Consider the following 20150-nt stretch of genomic DNA (forward strand, 5'->3'; position numbering starts at 1 on the left):
AGTGACCCAGGGTACTTCAGAAACAGATGTGTGTATATGTGTATGGGTGATGTGTGTGCACATGCATGTGTGTTTTAAGAAAATTACATACTATGCAAATGGTGCTATTTAGAACAGTATTTGGAATCATTATCTCACTGTACTAGAAAAAAATTTGCATGTTTATTTAAAAAATAGTCATAAAACGATCTTTCAAATCCTAAACATATAAGAGTGAAGGTTCTGAGTCTTTATTAGCTGACTTTTCTTCTAGTGATTTAGGTAAAAGTTATTTGGGATATGCAAATTAGACAATTGCTTCTGATTTTTAATAACTTTTAATTTGAGAGTAAAGTACACATATTTACTACAGAAATTTAAGTTAAATACAGGAAAAAGTTACCCTTAATCTTCTTACCATCTTTGGTCTCTTTCTATGTATCTTGGTCTTATTTGTAATAAACATGTTAAAACTTGATGAAAATTAATGCTTTTCTTCAAAATAGTTGACCCAGAAAGTAATGTTTTCATATCACTCCTGATCTAATTTTAGAAAAAGAAAAACATTGGAATTATCCTTTTTTTCAGAACTGTTTTCCAAGTGTACATCACATTTTAAAAATAATCTCATTGTTTCTGACTTATTTTTTATGAGGAAGAATTTGATATTCAGGAAAGCCAAGGCCCATTCCTCAGCAGTGCCATTGTTTTTATGAACCTGCATTGTCTCGTTTAGTCCTCCTTGAGACAATCCCAAGAGTAAAATATTATTACAGGGCCTGCTTTACAGATGAGGTCAGAGATCAGAGATTTGAAAGATGAATTTCATATAATCCATCAACTAATAAGTCAGTGAGATTAATCCCATGCTTCTTAATGTCTACCATGCAATATAATAAACCTCCTCTGAGACTGAGATTGAGCATAAGTTAAAAGGAAGGAGAAGATATTCCAACCAGGAGAAGGGGTCAGTGGACTCGTAGCAAATGGCTTGGAGCTGGTCCTGAAGATGGGGAGAGATTTAAGGCTGGATGGAGGATTCTGAGCCTTAAAGACGGGAAGATGGTATTAAAGCACAAGATGGTGAGATTATGAGTAAGAAAATGGTCAGCTTAAATCTTATTTTGATGGAAAAAAAGCTTAAATCTGAGTTTGATGAAAACTGGCACAGTGACACTGGATAAAACACAGCATTTTAAGTAGACCAGTAAGACTATTGCATTAGATTAGGCTAGGAGTAAAGGAGTGTTGAATTAAGTTGGAGGCAGTGGACACCAAGAGACAGATCTCTGGGAGGTGTTTCAAAGCCAGAATTGCTTCACCCCGGAGGGCTGGGCTAAGGCTTAGAGGCTGAGTGAGTGGAGGAGGTAAATGATAGAAACAGGATCCCAAGCAGGCAAGAAGTCTTGAGTGGGAAACCATTGATCTGCTCTGTGACCTCCCAATTCCCAAAGCTGAGCATGATTTGTTCAGTCCCAACCCATTCTTTGATCATATTTGTCATGAGACAGGATAAAATTACTTAGCCCCATCCCTTAGCACCTGACCCATAATCTCTCAGAATCTAGACTATGCCCCCGTCCCCTTGTAGGATTTTTAACTTCCAGATTCCTCCTGTCTGCCTGTCCCCCTGGACTTCTAGCATGGCTTCCTCACCCAGGACTCTGCCCTGCCTTCTGGGTGGCGAGGTCCATATGGAGAAGCTCCCACTCAGCTTCTCTGATGAGTCCGTCACTCTTGGGACATACGACCCCCCCCCACCCAGCTGGGCCTCCGGTATTACCTAGAACTGCCTCCCTGTCTCCAGCACCAATGCAGAATGCTTCTGCCCTACTGATTTTTACCCAAAGATGATGTATTATATCAAAGCATGAAGAAAAGCATCAGGATATCTATGAATAGCAAACTTTTCATCAAAATTGGGCATCCCGGTGGATTTCAAAAAGAAGGCATTATCTGGAAAAATTTCACTATCCTACATCTCATTCTTTAATCAATTTTGTATATAGTGTGCCATCTGTTTCACATCTTTCTGTTTATTTCTATTTAACTAAAATTGTAATAAGATCAATCTTTTCATTTAAATCCTATATAAATGTGCTTTGCCAATCATCTTGTTTTTATATTTCAAACATGACCGATTATGACATATATCATTGTGTTTTCAGGGTTTTCTTTTTCTTTCTGTTTTATTTTATTATTCTTGTTATTGTGTGTTTGGTTAGTTTCTTTTGTAGCCATGATTTGTTTTAAGTCCAATTTTCTCAGAATGTGTAAGTCTATACTCTATCAAGTATATTCAATCTATTCATAATTTATTTGTTCAAAACTGTGTATTTTGGGCTATGGTCAATTTTAAGTTTTGTCCATTTATGTTTTGGATGTTCAAGTTTTTGTACATTCAAAAATGTTGTCCCAGGCAGATTTGATGTTGAGTGGCGTGCTTTGCTGGTTTTTTTAGTTCTCCCAGAAAATCCCAAGGTCTTTTCATTTTCCAACACTGGCCTTTGGAGTTGCTAATCTGTTTTTCTCCTTTTACTCATTTATTACACTATGTATTAAATATTTGGCACTGATGAGCTTAAAAATCTCCCAGGGCAACACAGTGAGGTTACACAGCAGTGTTGAGGTCCTGGTGACTCTGCCCTCACCTTTCTGGGCATGTCTGGTTCCATGTCCAGGCACTGATTATGTCCCCATGCCATGCTTTATCAGGCAAAAATAAAAAGATGATGAAATGAATCCTAATATATTGCAAAGTACAGTGGCCAATGACCCGCAGATAGTTATTTCAACAGGCAGTTTTAAATTCGGGACTGAGATTCAGAAGACCCATCACTGGAGATAAAGGTTCAGAAATGGTATGAATGAAGTGAGAGCAGAGGCCGTAAGTCTAACTGAGATTTGCAAAGGAGAGACCAGAACCAGAGGAAACTGGAGGAAGATCAAGAACCAGTTTTGTGGTCTGAAAAGAAACAAGGAAGGACTTAAAAAAAATTTAATGTCTAGAGAGGAAGTAATTTTTAAATGAGGGCCACATGATTTCTAGAACTTAAAAATTGAACAGTTAAAATATTTTATCTTTGTTTATAATTTTTAAATTATGGAGGGATAGATATAGTACGTAAAAAAAATAAGAATTTGTAAAATACAGGATGGCATAGACACAGGGCACCATGCAGCAATATTTAGCAATTAAAATTATGCCAAGGTGACACACAAGTATTTCTTTGATGCTATAAACTGAAACAAGGACAGATGTCTCTTTTCCTTCCTGCTAATCCATCCTAGCTGTGGACAGCTGAGAAGGCTAACTTCAAAGGAGGTCCTACCCTAGTGTCCAACTGTCTATTGCTTAATACCAAAAAGAGATACAATTGGTTTCGGAGCCTTTCTAAAGACAATAGATAAAACTGGAAGAAAGGAAGAATGACCAAGGGCAGAAAAACGTGGAGGTCAACGTCTGGAAGCCCATGGTGAGGTGCATTGCCCTTTTCTCTCACCCCTTAGCATTTTCCCCCATGAAGTTGGAGATCCTGGAAGCTGATCCCCAGAGATGGCAAGAGGCACGACAGGTGGAGTTTTGCAGATGCAGAGTGAGCTACTGAAGTTGGCTGGAAGCGTCAGTCAACATGCCAGACTCCAGCCCAAAATGACTGGCCCAGAGCAAGGGGACCTCAGACAGCCTATGTTTTGGAAGGAATGATTCCTTGATGGGGGAACAAGGGGAGCAAGGCCACAGTGCTTCTGGAGCCAGGCAGGCACCTTGGACACAGTCACAGGCTCCGGGATCCCAGCCCCTGGTCAATGTCAGAAGAGTCTCCAGAAGTTGGACAGAGACAATGGGAGGACAAGAGCCACTCCATTCAGAGACCAGGACTCCTCACTAGGTAGTGTCCTGTGGACCAATGCAACAAGAAGAGAAAGGAGGCAAGAACCAGGAGAGCCCAGGCACGTGGAACGTTTCATTTGTGCACACATCGATGCTGTGACAAGTGGCACTTCCTCAGAACGGTAAGAGTGTGGCTGACTCCCTTTTCTCTTCTTAGCTCTATTTTAATAAGAATCAGAATGTTTTGACAAAAACATTTTTTATTTTAAAAAAAAAGAACGGCCAAGATTTTTGCAAGCCAGAAAGAGAGTGATTTATAAAGGATTTTTTTTTTTTAAAGCGACTGGATTTGGCTGCTGACCCACTGATCTTAGAAGAATCAGCTTATTAAGGTGATAGGGATGAGCACTCATGCTTAAAATTCTAGGACCATTCATTTTAAGTCTTGGAGCTCTACAGCTAGATGGATCTCTCTCTCTCTCTCTCTCTCTCTCTCTCTCTCTCTCTCTCTCTCTCTCTCCCTCTCTCTCTCTCTCTCTTATACACACACACACACACACACACACACGCACACACACAGGGAGCAGAGGTATGACTGCTCCTCATTGTACCCTTCTTCTCTATACGGGGACAGAGAAGAACCTCTGTGTCTGTCTTGATCCTGTTGGAAATGGGGACCCTTCTCCAATTGCACTCTAGATAGCAACACAAAGACAAATGCCCAGGAACCTCCCCTGGATCCGGTGTTGCAGCCCTGCCCCCGTCTGTCCAGGTCACTTGCAGAATTAGGGGCTCATTTGGAGCAACACTATCACAGTTCATTTTGCTTTCAGTTTTTATTTCTGTGAGGCTACCATTGTATATGACAAGGTAATGATGATAGATTTACTTTTGAATATTTTTAGATACATTCCATATTATAAAATAAAGTTTTATAGAGATATGCACAACACAGCAGGTGGTTGATATCCAAATTAATTACAGCTGCCACATTTAAATAAATAGGAAGATGAATATATAATAAGATCATTGTGGGTAGGTGGATAAATGCAGTGCATCAGATGATAATAAAAGAATATAAACCTTGCAATGACCTATGTGTCACTGGATGTTACTATTATCCCACAGCATCAGTTCCTATTTCTAACATTAAAAAGATGATTACAGAGTCCTTGAGAAAAGTCTTAATATGCAGAGTCTCCAAGGCATAATACAATGCCAGAGAAACAGTGGGCGTTTAAGAAAAGTGAGTTGATACTGACAGTAGAAACAAATTTAGATTATGAAGTTTTACAAATCTGAGTACATATATATTTCTTAAGAAATATTAAGCATGCAACTGGTTTAAGAGGAAAAGACAGACAAATCCTTGTGAGTTCCACATTAACTATTTAGAGTCTTCTGACCCAGGGACACCTGCTAAGCCATGATAAGAATAATGCACTGTGGGCTTTTCAGAGTGGTTCGACGCTGTGAAACATTAAAGCCATTTTACTCTCAAAGGGTTCCTCTTTTAAAAGAGTAAAAGTAACCTCGTTCTTCTTGCAGAGTAACCAAAGGGAAAGCTCTTAGATGGGCTTTCTAAGCGGAGCCGCCCTGTTAGCCAGAAATGGCGGACACGGTGGCCGCAGCACACCCCTGCCTTCCTGGAGCGCGGGCCAGCTCCGTGTCCATCACGGAAGGGCGGCGTGGACGTGCATGACCGGTGCCCAGGTCCGGCTGTGCAGACCCCCTTCCCCAGTCCACCTCAGCGCCACGTCGTGGAACCCCAGAGGGGGAGGGGACCTGCAAGGGCACCCCGCCAACAACTTCACTGTGCAAAGGAGGAGAAATGACAGGGCTGGCCTTCAGTCCCGGAGCCCAGGTGCCGCCACCCCGACTGCATTTGGACTTCCCCATCGCCGGGAAACTGCTCTTGGATGATCCTGCTCTCTCCTTCAGCGCGGTGTTTCCACCCCTAAGATCACCAGCGGGTAAGAAAACAAACTCCACAGCTGGACACCTGTTCTGAGCTCAGCTCTGAAGCACAGCAACACCAACGTGTGCATTCCACAGGCCGCTGCAATGGGGCCTCCCAGAGCTAAGGACTGGGCCTAATTAACTTTGCTCTGTCCCTCTTGGTGCCCCCCCTTCCTCATGTTGATAGAAATCCTGGCACCCCTGAGCACCCAGCTCAAAACCCCACGTTTCCTGACCACTTCTGATCACAAGACGCTCTCCTGCCTCGGGGTTCCTACAATGACATCACATATGACATTCTTTGTCCCACTCAACCTGTCATTCTAAATCTTACCTCCGATTAATGTGTGCTGGCCCTGCATCTCATTCCATCTGTGTCTTGAATAGAATCTCAGGCCTACTTTTGTTCTTCTTTTCTCATTTAGTATTAGATCATTATCTAAATTTTTTAAAATAAGTTTCATTGTGTGTATTTAAACCTGATATGAAGAGATTCATACAGGTGGTAAAAATGGTTACTCGTCTACTTTAAAATAGATTGGTACGTTCAGTATGTGTCTCCTTCTGAACAGGACTTAAAAGTCCCAATAAATACCTGGAGAACTAATCCAATATGAATTCAGGAGGACCAGCTGGTGAGGGGGAAGGAGAAGATGAAGGGCCGGGCCAGGAGGCCTACCTGACAGGCACACCTCGCCAGACCCAGGCCTTCACCTTCGGCCCCATTAAGCTGCTGTCACATCCCACACACCAGAAAGAGTCCCCTGAAATCCCTTCATGTCTTATTTCGCCTTCAGTGACACCATAGAAATCTCCAGTTGCGACCTTTCAGGAACCAGTTGTTCCAAGGTATTAAAAGTGCACTCTCACAACTCATCAGCACTCCTGGGATGCACAAGGTCAGGAAGCCCCGGCCAGGCTCTCTGCATTTGATCTGGGAGAAAACAAGCTACCCTGGTTTCCAGTTCCGTGGCTAAAGCTCTCGTCACTCTGTTTCAAATACACATTGTGTCTCAGAGGCACAGCAAGCATCATGTATTCAAGACATCCAAAACTTCCCATTTTTCTCTGGTAATTTGCTATGAAACCACGGTGCATTTGTGTTATTTACTTAATAAAGCTGCATTCTTTCTTATAAGGAAAGTTTTATTCCCATGAAGGAAAATTAAATGGGCATTTATCAATTTCTTAAAAAATAATTGCAATTAATTACAATCATCATTAAAATATCAAAGTCTTTGGCCAACAGTTTTCTTATCTATTGTGATTTTCTTTCCTTGTACAAATCAGTTTTTTTTTTCCTTCAATGTTAGCTTGCCAAATAGGTAATGTTTCTAAATACCGTGTCATTAGCTGACTTTAATTAGAAATTGTTATAAAAATCACTATCATTTCTCTTGATATTCATAAATACATGTAATTAACAAAACGCACAAATGTTCAATCTAAAAAATAGTGTGGCCTTGTGACAATCATCCAAAATACAAAATTTTATCTTTATCATACCTCTTTTAACAGTTCATAAATTTCTAAAATTATTACATTTCTCTTGATCCTATCAACCTGAAATATAAGGAGATTCCACTGGCAACAACAGAACAGCCACTGCTTGGATTTCTGTCCCACTTAAATTCCTAACGCACCAGAATAAATATTCCTGGTCATCTTGGTACCCCACATGAATCCAGGCCAATTTATACTTTGCCTGGAAGCAAGCTTTGGCACGGAGTTTTATCCAAATAAATAATAAATCTGGCGACTGAAAAGAAAGCAATTTAGATCTCCATCATAGCATCTAGGAAATACTCAGGAACTATAGAAAAATAAAATGAGTTTTCTCCACCTGTTACTCAACTTTCTCAAACACAGCAGATGCCCATTGCCTTCTCAGACGCCCTTTCTACTCCAGCTCTCTCCTCTCTGTCCGCTCTGCCCAGAAGCCCCTTCATAGCGATGATCAGCTCACCAAGGATACTCCCAGGTCCTGTGGAAGGAGGCTGGAGAACTGACCCAGTGTGATACAATCTTCCTGACAAGCAACAGACGCCAAGCACTTCCCGGTCCTCTGCCTGGAAGTGTGGCTCTCTGGATCCTGAGGGTTAATCTTAAACTAAACTGGCAGTGCTCCTGACTCGATGTTTGGGACCACACTTGCTTCTCTTCCATGCTTCAACGGTAGCCTCACAGCACCAAAGCAGTGAACTGCTGAAGAAGAACCTCTTTTGTTCCTAGCGCTTTAGAGATCCTTTGAAATGCCATTGTTTTCCACACTGTTGCCTTCTTTGCAAAGAACACTGGCACAAGATCAGGAAGAATCCAAGGAAACAGTAAAAAGAATAAAAAATACTTAGATCAAAAGAAGCTATCAAGCAGACCCCAATTTTCTCTTCTCATATTGACCCTGCAATACTGGACCAAGCCTTTCCTACAAGAACTGGAAACAAATATCTGGCGATATGTATTACAGGCCTTTAAAGTGCATACCTTTGGCCCACTGATTGTGCACCTTGATGATGATTTATGCACAAAAATGTTAGAAACATACTTTTTTATAGTGAGATGTAGAAAGAGCCAAAATATCCAACAATAGGAAAAGGTTCAATCATGGCACATACTACAATGAAATATTGTCTAACTAACGGCAAAGAGATCGATCGCTGATTCTATAAGAAAATGCTCTTCTCTCAGTCAAGATGGATATACATGATATAAAATAGAAACCCTTTTCTTCAAGTTAATCCATATTTGATTAGTAAATAAAAACAATCATTAAGAGCAGACTCACACAAACTAGAATCTTGTTCTGCTTTCTGTTGAAAATGTGGCCGGCTTCTTCTGTTGTCCCTAGTAATCCAACCCTGCTCCCAAATGTTCACATCCCACACAGAAACACTTAAGTCTGTGTGTTTACTAAACCCTCATTTCTTGCACAGTGATTTAGCTTCATTATTCAACTACGCCTTTTGCCATCTCACCTCCCACTCCAAGCAACTTGGGGAAGCTTCTGTCCCACCCAGCAGAGCTTCATACTTATGTGTCCTTATGTGATAGTGCAGAACTTCTTCTGGCTTTGCCCTTCTTTCTTGACTGGTCAGATTCTTCAACCAATTCAGCTCTAGCCTCTCCTAATCTGGGACCAGGAGAACCAGATCAGAATTACAGGGAGTCATGCCAATAGCCAAAGGAAGGGCTGATTGGTGAAAGTGCTAAAGTAGAACTGAAATAAATGTTGAGACTTGGCAAATCATCCCTTGCAGACTCGCCGTGCCCTCAAGTCAACAGCCCCCTCTCCTGCAGCCTCGCTGTTTTAATGAACATTTGCAGTTGTAGGCAGATAAAAGTCAGTTGCCATCATGTGAAATTCCAAAAGCTAAGTGATAGAGCTAAGTGAAGTGCAGTAAATTTTATGCCTAAATTTTAAATTCTTTGCCTCCTAAGAAGTTGTCTGACTTTGCGTATAGAAAAGAAAGCTGAAGAGAGAACAGCAGTCCTATTCGTGGTGATTATATCTACCTTGATATAAGTTAATATCAAGTTAAATGACTTTGCCTAGGTCACACAGTTAAGTGACAGAGCTGGTATTTCAATCCAGGCAACCCGGCTCAGACCCTGTGTTCTTAACAAAAATCACACTATTTTTACCTGTTTTTGTTTTCTTTCATAATATTGACACTGGTTTGGCAAACAAAAGTAAATTACTGAGTAACTGTTTCTCTGCGCTATTTGTTCTAACAGACGTTTGATTTCTCTCCACCTCCACTAAATAAACGCTAAGCATTTATTTAGAGAACATTGATTTTAAAAGATGCCAAATGATTAGCATCGCTATGTCGCCCGTGTTCTCCTTCTAGTCCTGGGAGGTGGATTGCACGGTTGTTTTCAGTTCAGTTCCTGTGTCTCCTCTTTGCCACATGACTTTGCAGCTCCTGTTAAAAGGTGAGGCATTTCCTTCCCATGGCTACGCCAGGTGACTTCTTTAGCCCATGGGATATAAACAAGACAAGGCTTGGGAAGTGCTTACGCCACCAATTTGTTCTCTTACACTCTGTCATGGACAAAAAAGAACATATCCTGAATAGCCCACTGATCCCAGAAGAAGAGGAGACCCGGAGCAGACCAGAACCTTACTCCAGCCTTTTCCCAAGTCCCACTTCCATCCCTGAGCCCCCGGCAGATCTCAGCTGCAGGAGCAAGAGAATTGTTGATGGTTGCCTGTCACCGAGCTTCAGAGCGGGTTTTAATCAGCATCAATTTGGCCCAGATTACCTGACACAGTCCGTGAGGACTTATAAAGTCTCAGACTCTGACTCAGGCCTGATAAAGTGCCCCCCCCATAGCCTAACCACAAACATTTTAAAAGAAAAATGTTTTCGTTGCCCTTTGAGAGCAAAAAGATTGTCTCTTAGAATTTGTACAAAATTTGTACTTTTTTGTTATGAACAACAGAAAAGAAAACACGAAGAGGAAATACAGAAGGGAGTGTATACGGCTTCTGTTATTTTCTCCTTTTTTAAAATATTTTGTATGCTTTCTCATTATGAGCACAAATAAGGTGAGGGGAGAAATCTTGAGAAATTATTTTCCTCTTTATTTCAAGAGGGGCAGTTTAACTAAAATATGTGAGACTATGTAGAGGGTCGGGGAAGCAGGAAGCGAATTCCTGGGTCCTGCAGAAGACGGGAACAGAAGGAGAGCAGGCCAGCAGTGAGCACAGGAGGCAGCAAGACCCCCCCAGCTGGAGCAGAGAAGTCTCTGTTCAAAGGGAGAACTGGAAAGCCTCTTCTGCTCGTGCATAGTGCACCTACCTCTGAACTGGCATCTCCTCAAAGTGGACTCTGAAAGCATTTTCTCATAGGAATCGTTTCTCTTACACTGTGATTAATTTTGCAGTGTGAACGTTGCATTGAGTCATTTGTTCCACAAATTTTATTTGGCACCTACACTGTCCCAGGCACTGTATTATGGTAAGTAATAAACTTCAGCCATGAGGGCAATATCATTTTGGATGGGGAATCAAATTTTCAAGCAACGACTTACAAGTCATCTTTCAGAATATGACCTCTAAATTCAGAACTGTCTTGTTCAGTAGTAATGTCCACCAAGTATATCCGAGAAGCTAAAGGAAGTCGTGGGTTAAAAATAGATGAGTTGACTAATTTCTCAAGGAAACTACAGTGAGATTACTGCGTGCGATGAGCAGGTCCACGTTGTAGAATGTGTGATTGATGAGTCGGTCAGGGAATGCCTTCATTCCAACTGGCTGATGTTGCAGCAGACACAGCCAGGAGCTTCAACAGGCTCTCAGCCGAGAAGCAGCCAGCCCTGCCTGGTGTTTCAAACACCTGAAGGCCATTCAGGAGAAGGCATTTGATCTCCAGCTCCATCTTCAATTAAATCCTGTCTACACTGAGAATCATTTTCAGAAATATCTCCAGCACATTTTAGATTCCAAAATGGATAATTTACATCATGGAAGTGTGGAAAGCGAGTCTGAAAAGTCACATACTGAAAGCCAGAAAGGATTTCCAAATGCCTAACAGCTTGTTGAACTGGGAAGACCCCATTTGGGATAGAGTGAGGGACTTTACTGTCATGCCCATAAATCCTGTCCAGGGATAGAGCCTATCTCATTAGATCAAAGTGTGAACTAATTGACTCTTTCCACCTAACAGGATCTATTTCAGAGCTTGAGCACCAGGTTATGTGAAAATGAGAGGGAACAGCAGAGTAAGGAGTAAAGGACTTAAAAGCTGTAATGATGTTCATTCCAACTGAGGGGCAGCAAATTGACCCAACATGGTCCATCTAGGTTCTAAAATGGACGATGCCAAAGATGTCATAAAGAAGGCACCTGAGAGATAAGAAATAGTTTTGAGAGAGAAATTAATTATGGCATTTTTTAAATTTAAAAGCAGAGAGAAATAGGAGTCAGTGGACAATCACGATACTCAGCACCAAGATTTTAGAAATCAGACATGATGCAAAATTTGAAAGATAGATTACATTCCATTAAAATGTTATGGGAATCAAGGCTGGAATGGAGGCTCAGGGGTAGCGCACTTGCCCAGCATGTGTGAGGCACTGAGTTTGATTCTCAGCACCACGTATAAATAAATAAAATAAAGATCTATCAACAGCTAAGGGAAAAGATATTTTTAAAAATGTTATGGAAATCTATACATCTTTATCTATCTCTTTTATAATGTCCTCATAAAAACACTAAATGCAAAGATGGATGATTCCATCTTGTTATTCAAATCAATTCAGTTAAATTTTATTTAAATAATAAATGTTCTTTGTATGATGGATATTTAAAACTTCCATAAAAATAGACAAGTAAAATAAAGCTCTCCATTCTTTGTATCAAATGTTAGTTAACAATCAAAGAAGTCAATCAAAACCCTACACACCATTGTTCCAGAGATGACCTTGGCATGTCAATGTGAGACTATGAGTTTTACCAGGAAAAAAAAAGTGTATTTATAAACTTCTTTTGAACCAAAAATTAAAACTTGTAATGAAAAATCAGTTTTCAAATTTTATTTGAGATACATGTGAAAAGGATGAATACCTGCCTAGACAAAATTTTAGGTTTTAAAAAGAACTAGCTGGCATATGGGTAACTTTTTATCTTTTCATTTGCAGACAGACAGCCCCAGATGTGAAAAGGATATTATCTCCCAACTCAGGGAGGCCTGGTTTCTGCATCTGTGAATGAATATATCCTACCACCCAGGATAGCACAGGTGTAATGGACATTTGAGAAATAATGAACTTGATCGAACAGAAGACTATGGTTGACTCCTCGTGGTTATTTGGAAGAGGTTAAGTATGTGAGTTTATGCTGAAAAGTGAGCTTATTAGTTAAAGCAGAAAAAAAATGAATAGAAAATGATTTATAATATTAAATAAAACAAGTGCACAAAGATCAGTTTTTAAGTCAGCTGTTATTCAACAGATATTATTTATTCTTTCAGGTCTACAAATATGGGGCAAAAACTTACCATGTGCTCCATACTTGTTGGAGTATCAGAATCAGTGGATTTTGAAATTATTTCTTAGATTCAGAATGGGCATTTCAATAGTCTCTGATCATGTATGATATTGTTTGTCCAAAATCTAGTTTATACTCTTTCTGCAGCCCATCGCATGACCTGAGGCACATAAATAACTGTGGCTCCAGAGGTCTCTTTCAGACTAATATCCTACACACTGGCAAAGAAGAGGAACAATAAATTAAAAAATCAAGTTAGAAATATAATGCTAAAGTTAGTTTTCACTTATAAAATATTGAAAATGAGCTTAACAATCTGGTAGAAAATTTGGTGAGAGGTAGAAAATGATGTCCAGCACATACCACATTGGGATAGTATATCCTTTATATATAAAGTAAATTCCCTCTATGTGCAAAGGAATGTACTTTTGAGAAGTTGGTGAGAAACAGCCACCATGGAGCCAGAAATTCATAGAAACAGAACACCAGAGAAAAATACCAGAGGTCAGCTCTCCCATCTGTGACAGCAACCACAACAGGATGTTCTTCAAAGCCCTAAGAAGACAAGACAGATCATATGTGTGTGCGTGTTCTCCATGAAGCTACTTCGATTTCAAGATTTCCATAGAATTCAGGTGACATTCTGGAGTCAAATCTTCCTCAAGAGCACCAAGGTCCGCATGAAATAACTTGACAGTCCTTAAGGCAAAGTTATCTTCCATATCAAGTGCAAAGATTCATCTAGCTTCCAATCAGAGATGCGTCCCATCGTGCTGTGCAAATCATTTCAATGCTTTGCTGTCCTTTTTAGGGTGAATAAAAATTTAATGAAATATTCTTCCAAATAGTGTAACTCTCTCTTCTTTTATGGAGGTCACAAAAAATGCTCACAAAAATTTAAAAAGGATCTCCATTTTATGTCACTATAAGGTTTATAGCAATATATCCATCAAAGCCAAAATATGCCACGAAATAAAGCATCTTAAATGAAGTCCCTTTAAAGTCTCGAGTTGCCTGTATTTGTTATTCTAACAGTAGCTGCAGGAATAGTGACATTAATTATTGAACTAAAGGTAGATGAATACATTCTTCATGTGTGTTCAAAAGCACTCTGGGAGCAGAGTCGCAGTCCAGAATCCCTTCCGAGCACCTGTGCCTGCGTTCCAAGCTGCTTTCCCTGTCCTTGAAGCACCACCTGACACCAGCAAAGTCCCTCTTTTCTAACCAGAGACTTGACTTGAAAGAGAATTGAAAAATCCACCTGCCGCCTAACTTTGTCTACCAGGCAGTTATTAAGTCAGTAAATTAAACTCACATGGACAACCTTTGTGTTTCCAAGTGCCATATTGAGAGAAATCCCAGTTCTTTAACAAACACATTACTGAAAACCTCTTTTGTTGCCTTCCCAGCAAACACCACTTAATGTAGCCTTTCCTTGTTTTGTGTAGGAGCATCTGAAGACACTGCAGTTGGAAATGAAGAAGATATTGCTGCCATTTTCTCTGTGGCAGAAATTGAGCCTCAGACTTTGAGAATTTTCAGAATTTCAGTCCCTCTCTGTGAGAAAGAGAGGGACTTAAGGAATTCAGGTGAACAATGGCAAAATTCCATTTGGGGACAGTAGATTGGCATGCAAGGCATGAGCAAACAGACTCAAGTTTTCAGTGAAGTCATTTGAATTAAGTATTAGAATTTCATGACATAATAGTTATGAAAATTGGAAAATCTCATCAGCAAAGTAATTGTTTTATTTTCAGTGGAGAAGTTCTGAGATGATATAATGATGGAATGAACTCTTTCAAGGTCCCTTCCCGTGTTGTGATCTTGTGCTTTTCTTCATTGTTTCTATGTCCCATAGAGTAAATTATCCTAACCATCTCTGCCTCCTTGGTTCAAATGAACTTTATTTCGGAATCACTATGGAGTCACTCTGCATCAAAGGACACCCCTAAATATTTACCTATGGCTCTTGTCAATAGTTTTAAAGAGCAGATGTCTCCATTACCCTGTAAGTTTGTGTTTTGCTTCCTCTTCCTCCATCATGGACACCCCTCCAACATTTTATAATACCTAAGTCTGCATTTTTTTAACTCCACCTTGCTTTCACAATCTACATAAATTACTGATAAGCCACTTACGACAGCATTGCTTAAAATATACTGATGAGAATATTAGGTCCTTGGTATAGTGATGAAATTTTAGAGAAAAAGACTTCCATGGTCAAATGTATTTCAGTAAGCAGTGTAGCAGCATTATTTTAGGTGCATGGAGGTTTAAAATGTTGATGTGTGTTATGACTCACCAGAAGAGAACTAGAGCAGATAACGTTTCCCAGTTATTGAGTGTTTCTTCCATGGAACTTTAAGCTCTCTGGAACACACTGAAATCCCAGGGAAGCAGACTCCGGAGGGGTCTCCCTCACAGCCTGAGGTTCACCAGCCCCTCGGGCCCAGCATCCAGGAGTCCCCACCTCAAGCCCCTGACTTCATTCTCCACAGATATGTGTTCAGTTGATCAGTAAGGCTGAAGTAAGAGGAAAAATGGGCAGTATTTGAATCCAAAATACGACTGTTTGAATATAACATGATCTAGAATAAACACGGTGGGGAGATTTTAATTTTAGAGGTGTTGTTTGCATTTCACTCTAAATACACCTTAGTGCTATCTTTCTACATTAAAAATTCATTTTATTCTATATAATTTAATGAATCTGAGAATCACTTGTTTAATGCTTACTGTATACCAAGAATTATGCAAGAAACTCAATAAATATTTGATGATATTATTAAGTGTGATAATAATATTCAATGATGTAAACTATTTTACAGGTACAATACAAATATTTTATTCAAAGCTAACCAAAGTAGACCTTGTTAAATCAACAACCTAAAACAAATCAACTATGGTCTAAAGAACTGAAATGAGATTTTTAAAAATCTCTTTGGCTTATTCTCATGAATGATGATAACTTTTTGCTAGGTAGTTATTTTCTTGTTTGTGTATATTTGCAGTCTTTAATATTTATCCACATGTAATTTTTTTTTCTACTGGGGATGGAACCCAAGGATGCTTAACCACTGAGCTACATATCCAGCCCTTTTTATATTTTATTTAGAGACAGGACCTCACTAAGATGCTGAGGCTGGCTTTGAAACTCGCAATCCTTCTGCCTCAGCCACCTGAGTCACTGAGATTACAGGTGTGAGCCACCATGTCTGGCTAATTCTGGCTGATTTTTTCTTTTCTAATAACCAAAATGTTCATCAAAATAGAATGTGTGGGGCTGGGGTTGTAGTAGCTGGGTGGTATAGCACTTGCCTCCCATGCATGAGGCACTGGGTTTAATCTTCAGCACCACATAAAGATAAATAAGTAAAATAAAGATATTGTGTCCATCTACAACTAAAAAATATGTGTGACTACACGTGGGGACACACTCCTGTAATCCCAGCAGCTTGGGAGGTTGAGATGGAAGATTGCAAGTTCAAAGCCAGCCTCAGCAAAAACAAGGCGCTAAGCAACTCAGTGAGACCCTGTCTCTAAATAAACTACAAAATAGGGCTGAGGATGTGGCTCAGTACCCCTGAGTTCAATCCCCAGTAACCCGCCCCAAAAAATATAGTATGTGTGGAGGCTGACTCTCCTAGACCACAATATCCCCCCAAATATTTCACACTTTAAAAGGTACTTGAATTACTTCAGGCCAGAAAAACCTCCTACACCACCCAAAGACAATGTGCAGAACATCAACAAAATGGTTCTAGAATATCTCTGTCTATTCAGCAGTGGACAAAGCCCAGAACCGTTAGTAAAAACTGATGCTCTGTATTAACTGGCCTATGAAAATTGATACAGCCTCCGGCTGTGACTAATTTATAATCTGAGAAATGCTAATAACATCTGCTGTTTGCATGCATGATGCTTTGTTAAACATTAAAAAAAAAGAAAAGAAAAAAAAAAGATTTTATTTTCCAAACCAAAGAGACACTGTCCTCTGTGGTTTGTGTAAAATAAAGCATTGAATCGACGCAGAAGACATCAGCAGTGATAAAAGAGCCCAGGCGGGTGCAGGAAGGGTGTGCTGGGCTGAGGACTTCCGGCAAACATTACCATATAGATTGGTCTTAAAGTCAAGTGGAAGAATCGCCAAGGAAGCAGGCAATTTCCACCAGGAAGACAGAGAGATGAAGGAGGACTACGTGAGGTAGGAGATTCAGCTCTATTGCTACGGTGGCTCAATCTGCCAAGCAGGCTTTGAGGTCTTTTACACCAAGCCTGGGGTGAAGTATTTGGTAAATTAACTGTTATTAAATTTCAAGTTCATTGTCCTCATCCAAATGTGTCTGCAAGAAGTTTTAATAAGTTATGCATTTACTAGATAGATGAAGATGTACAGGTAGTACTCACACTGAAATCACTGGTCTGCTAAACACATTTGATTCCATTTTTATCACTGCAAAGGCTCAGCTAGCTCACTAATGTTTTGAACCAAAGAAACATATTTCATCCACAGAACTCTGTATTTCTTAAACATGATCATTAATCCTGGAACAGACCTGTCAATTCAGGGAGGTCTGGGACTAGGTGTTCTCCTCACAAGGAAAAACATTTTAGACCTAGGGTCCAGAATCAGACTTAAATTTCAGAAAATCCTAAGATTCTAGCAGCAGCTATATACACACTCAAGCCTTTTAAGTCAAAGAAATCCCACAATACACCTGAATTTAGATTTGAGAGAAAAGAAACTGTGCATCCGAGAGAGGTATAATACAAATTCTCACACATGAGGTTTTGCCCTCTGTCAAATAAAACCAAGAAACATGGGTTCCAATAACCCCAACAGATGTCAGAAAGTACGAATTGGTGTGGAACTTTATCTAAACGTATACTCCAGTGTGTTTTTTAAATTTAGAAAATTTCCTTTCACACTAGCGATTTTTTTTTTTTAAAAAAATAACCTCATCCCCATTAGGTGTGGGAATATGTGTGACAAATCAAGCGTTCCCGCTGGGAGCTCTTTGATTAGCTCTCCTTTTTAGTTTGTCCAGTCTGTGGAAGGACCACAGTGTCTGAATGACAGTCACAGTGAGAAGGAAGAGAATACCCTGACCAGAAATGTGGGTCAGTGCATTTCCTGACTGCTCGGGAGCAACTGGCATGAAGGCATTTGGGGAAGAAATGCTTCTAAGGTTGAGCTGTTAATAATGGTTACATTTCCTCTTTACTCACAGCTGAAGAGGAGAATGCTATATAGGGAGTGTGTCAGGAGCTGCACTACAGTGATAGAAAGGGCTTCCTCTGTTCTCTGGGACTCCACAGTCACATTTTACACCTTTCACACAATGGTTTCAAGTATTTCTAGATCTGGTTTTGATGTTCCAATATGCTAACATATTCTTATTTTGTAATGAAGGATATAGTCTTGGCTATTGGAGATGCTAAACCTGGAGAATATTTTTGGCTTTTTTTTTGGGGGGGGGGAGTACTGGGGATTGAACCCAGGGGTGTGGGGCGCCATTCTCGCAGGTGATTGGGCACCTCCCGGATTGGGTGTGAGGCGTTCTGGCCAAACTGTGTCGGAGCTATCCCCACCCTCTCGAGGTACGAGAGCCTGTCCCTGTGGGGGTGTGACTGACCACTGATCCTGACCTTGGAATGCTGTGCCCCTCGACCTTCATTGGATGGAATTCTCCCCTGAATTTCTTGTTCCCCAATAAAAGGCCGCTCCCTGGCGTGCCCCCTCTCTCTCTCCTGCTAGCCCTGAGTAAGCCTTGCCGCCCCACCTGGTGGTTCGAGGTGTGAGCCAGAGAAGTGAGAGCCGTCTCGGACCTGGTCATAGAAAAAGGTAATTGAGTCTGTGTGGTTTATTTTGATCTCACTAGTTAACGTCTATGCCACGAACCTCTTTAATGAAACCAGCGTGCTGGTCGCCTGGTGGAATTGGTGCAGTCTAGGTCTACCAATCGCTGTCTTTTCCTCGAATGATACTTTCAGACAGACAGCATGTTTATCATGGGACCAACACAAAGGTAATTGGGCACTGTAGCCACAGGGGTGCTTAACCACTCAGCCATATCCCCAGCCCTTTTTATTCTTTAATTTTGAGACAGGGTCTCGCTAAGTTGCTGAGGCTGGTTTTGAATTTGTGATCCTCCTGTCTCAGCCTCCCAAGCTGCTGGGATTACAGGTGTGCACCACTGCTCTGGGCTTGGAGAATCATTTTTGATTAATTGATTCACTCATTTATTCCTACCCCATTTCACTAGGTAGATTGCTGAATGGTGCCAGTCAAGGTGCTAGATGCTAGTAACACAGCTAACAAAACAAAATCCTGTCCTCAGGAATTTCAAAGGGTGGCAATAATTGTTCATATACTCAGGCAAGTATTTATTCACTGCCTAATACATGCCAGTATGATATATGCACTTAGATGATGGTATGTAATATAGTATAAAACTATTACAATTAATCCTAATAACATGCTATATGATGATAACTTACTGACCTGTGTTAACATGCACCTACCACTCAGTTAGCAGAAACACTCATTCTGGTTGTCCTTGCTCACTGCCTCACAGACTTAGAGTGGAGCAGGTTCTTTCTAGATTCCTTAGCTTCCTTTTCTCTCCTTCTCCAGCTGCCCGGCTGACCTCTTTCATCCTCAGGGGTTCATTTTTGCCAATGACTTCTGATCAGTAAAGCAGGCTGGAATCCATAGGTCCAAATGTCTACTGGGTTTCTCTTTGGTGTGCACTAAGTCCAAAATACAAAAGTTGGCCCAGTTTTTCCCCAGACACCTGATTGAATTCCTGTCACCTCATCTCAGTAAACGATCCCTCCCTTAATGCAATGTTGATGCCTATTGCTGGGAGCTTAACCACCCTCTTCCTCATCTCTAATATATACCTCGTCACCAAATTTCTTTTTAATTCTTATTAGTTGTACATGACAGTAGAATGCATTTTGACACATCATACATACGTGGAGTACAACTTCCCATTCTTGTGGTTGAACATGATGGGGAGTTTCATGGGTCATGTGTTCATATATGCACAAAGGAAAGTGTGTTCAAATCACTCTGTCAGTCTTCCTATTCGAATTCTCCCTCCCTTCCCTTCACTCCACTAATCCAAAGTCCTTCTATTCTTCCCTGTCACCAAATCTTATTCATTCTATATGTAAATATATGTCAGATCCACTCATTTGCACTACATTTCCTCTCCTATTACCTGAGTTGAACACACCACTATTCTCCTCTGCTATTCCCTTAGTGGAATCCTCTACTTAGTTGTATTATTGCAATAATTTCATGACCAACCTTCTTTTATCCTTTATTACTTCTTACCCCTAATCCCTCCCTCCGAAATAGTAAATATCTTTATAAAA

At 40.4% G+C, this 20150-nt stretch overlaps 1 long non-coding RNA gene across 1 annotated transcript; it reads left to right on the forward strand.

Moving 5' to 3' along the window:
- Positions 1 to 3257: 3257 nt before the first annotated feature.
- LOC144366952 (uncharacterized) lies at positions 3258 to 14768 on the forward strand. The gene is made up of 3 exons (XR_013426171.1): positions 3258 to 3993; positions 5360 to 10734; positions 12416 to 14768. It is a non-coding gene; the product is annotated as an uncharacterized LOC144366952 (long non-coding RNA).
- The last annotated feature ends 5382 nt before the right edge of the window (positions 14769 to 20150 follow it).

The sequence above is a fragment of the Ictidomys tridecemlineatus genome, chromosome 9, assembly GCF_052094955.1.
Source record: "Ictidomys tridecemlineatus isolate mIctTri1 chromosome 9, mIctTri1.hap1, whole genome shotgun sequence".
NCBI classification, from domain to species: Eukaryota; Metazoa; Chordata; class Mammalia; order Rodentia; family Sciuridae; genus Ictidomys; species Ictidomys tridecemlineatus.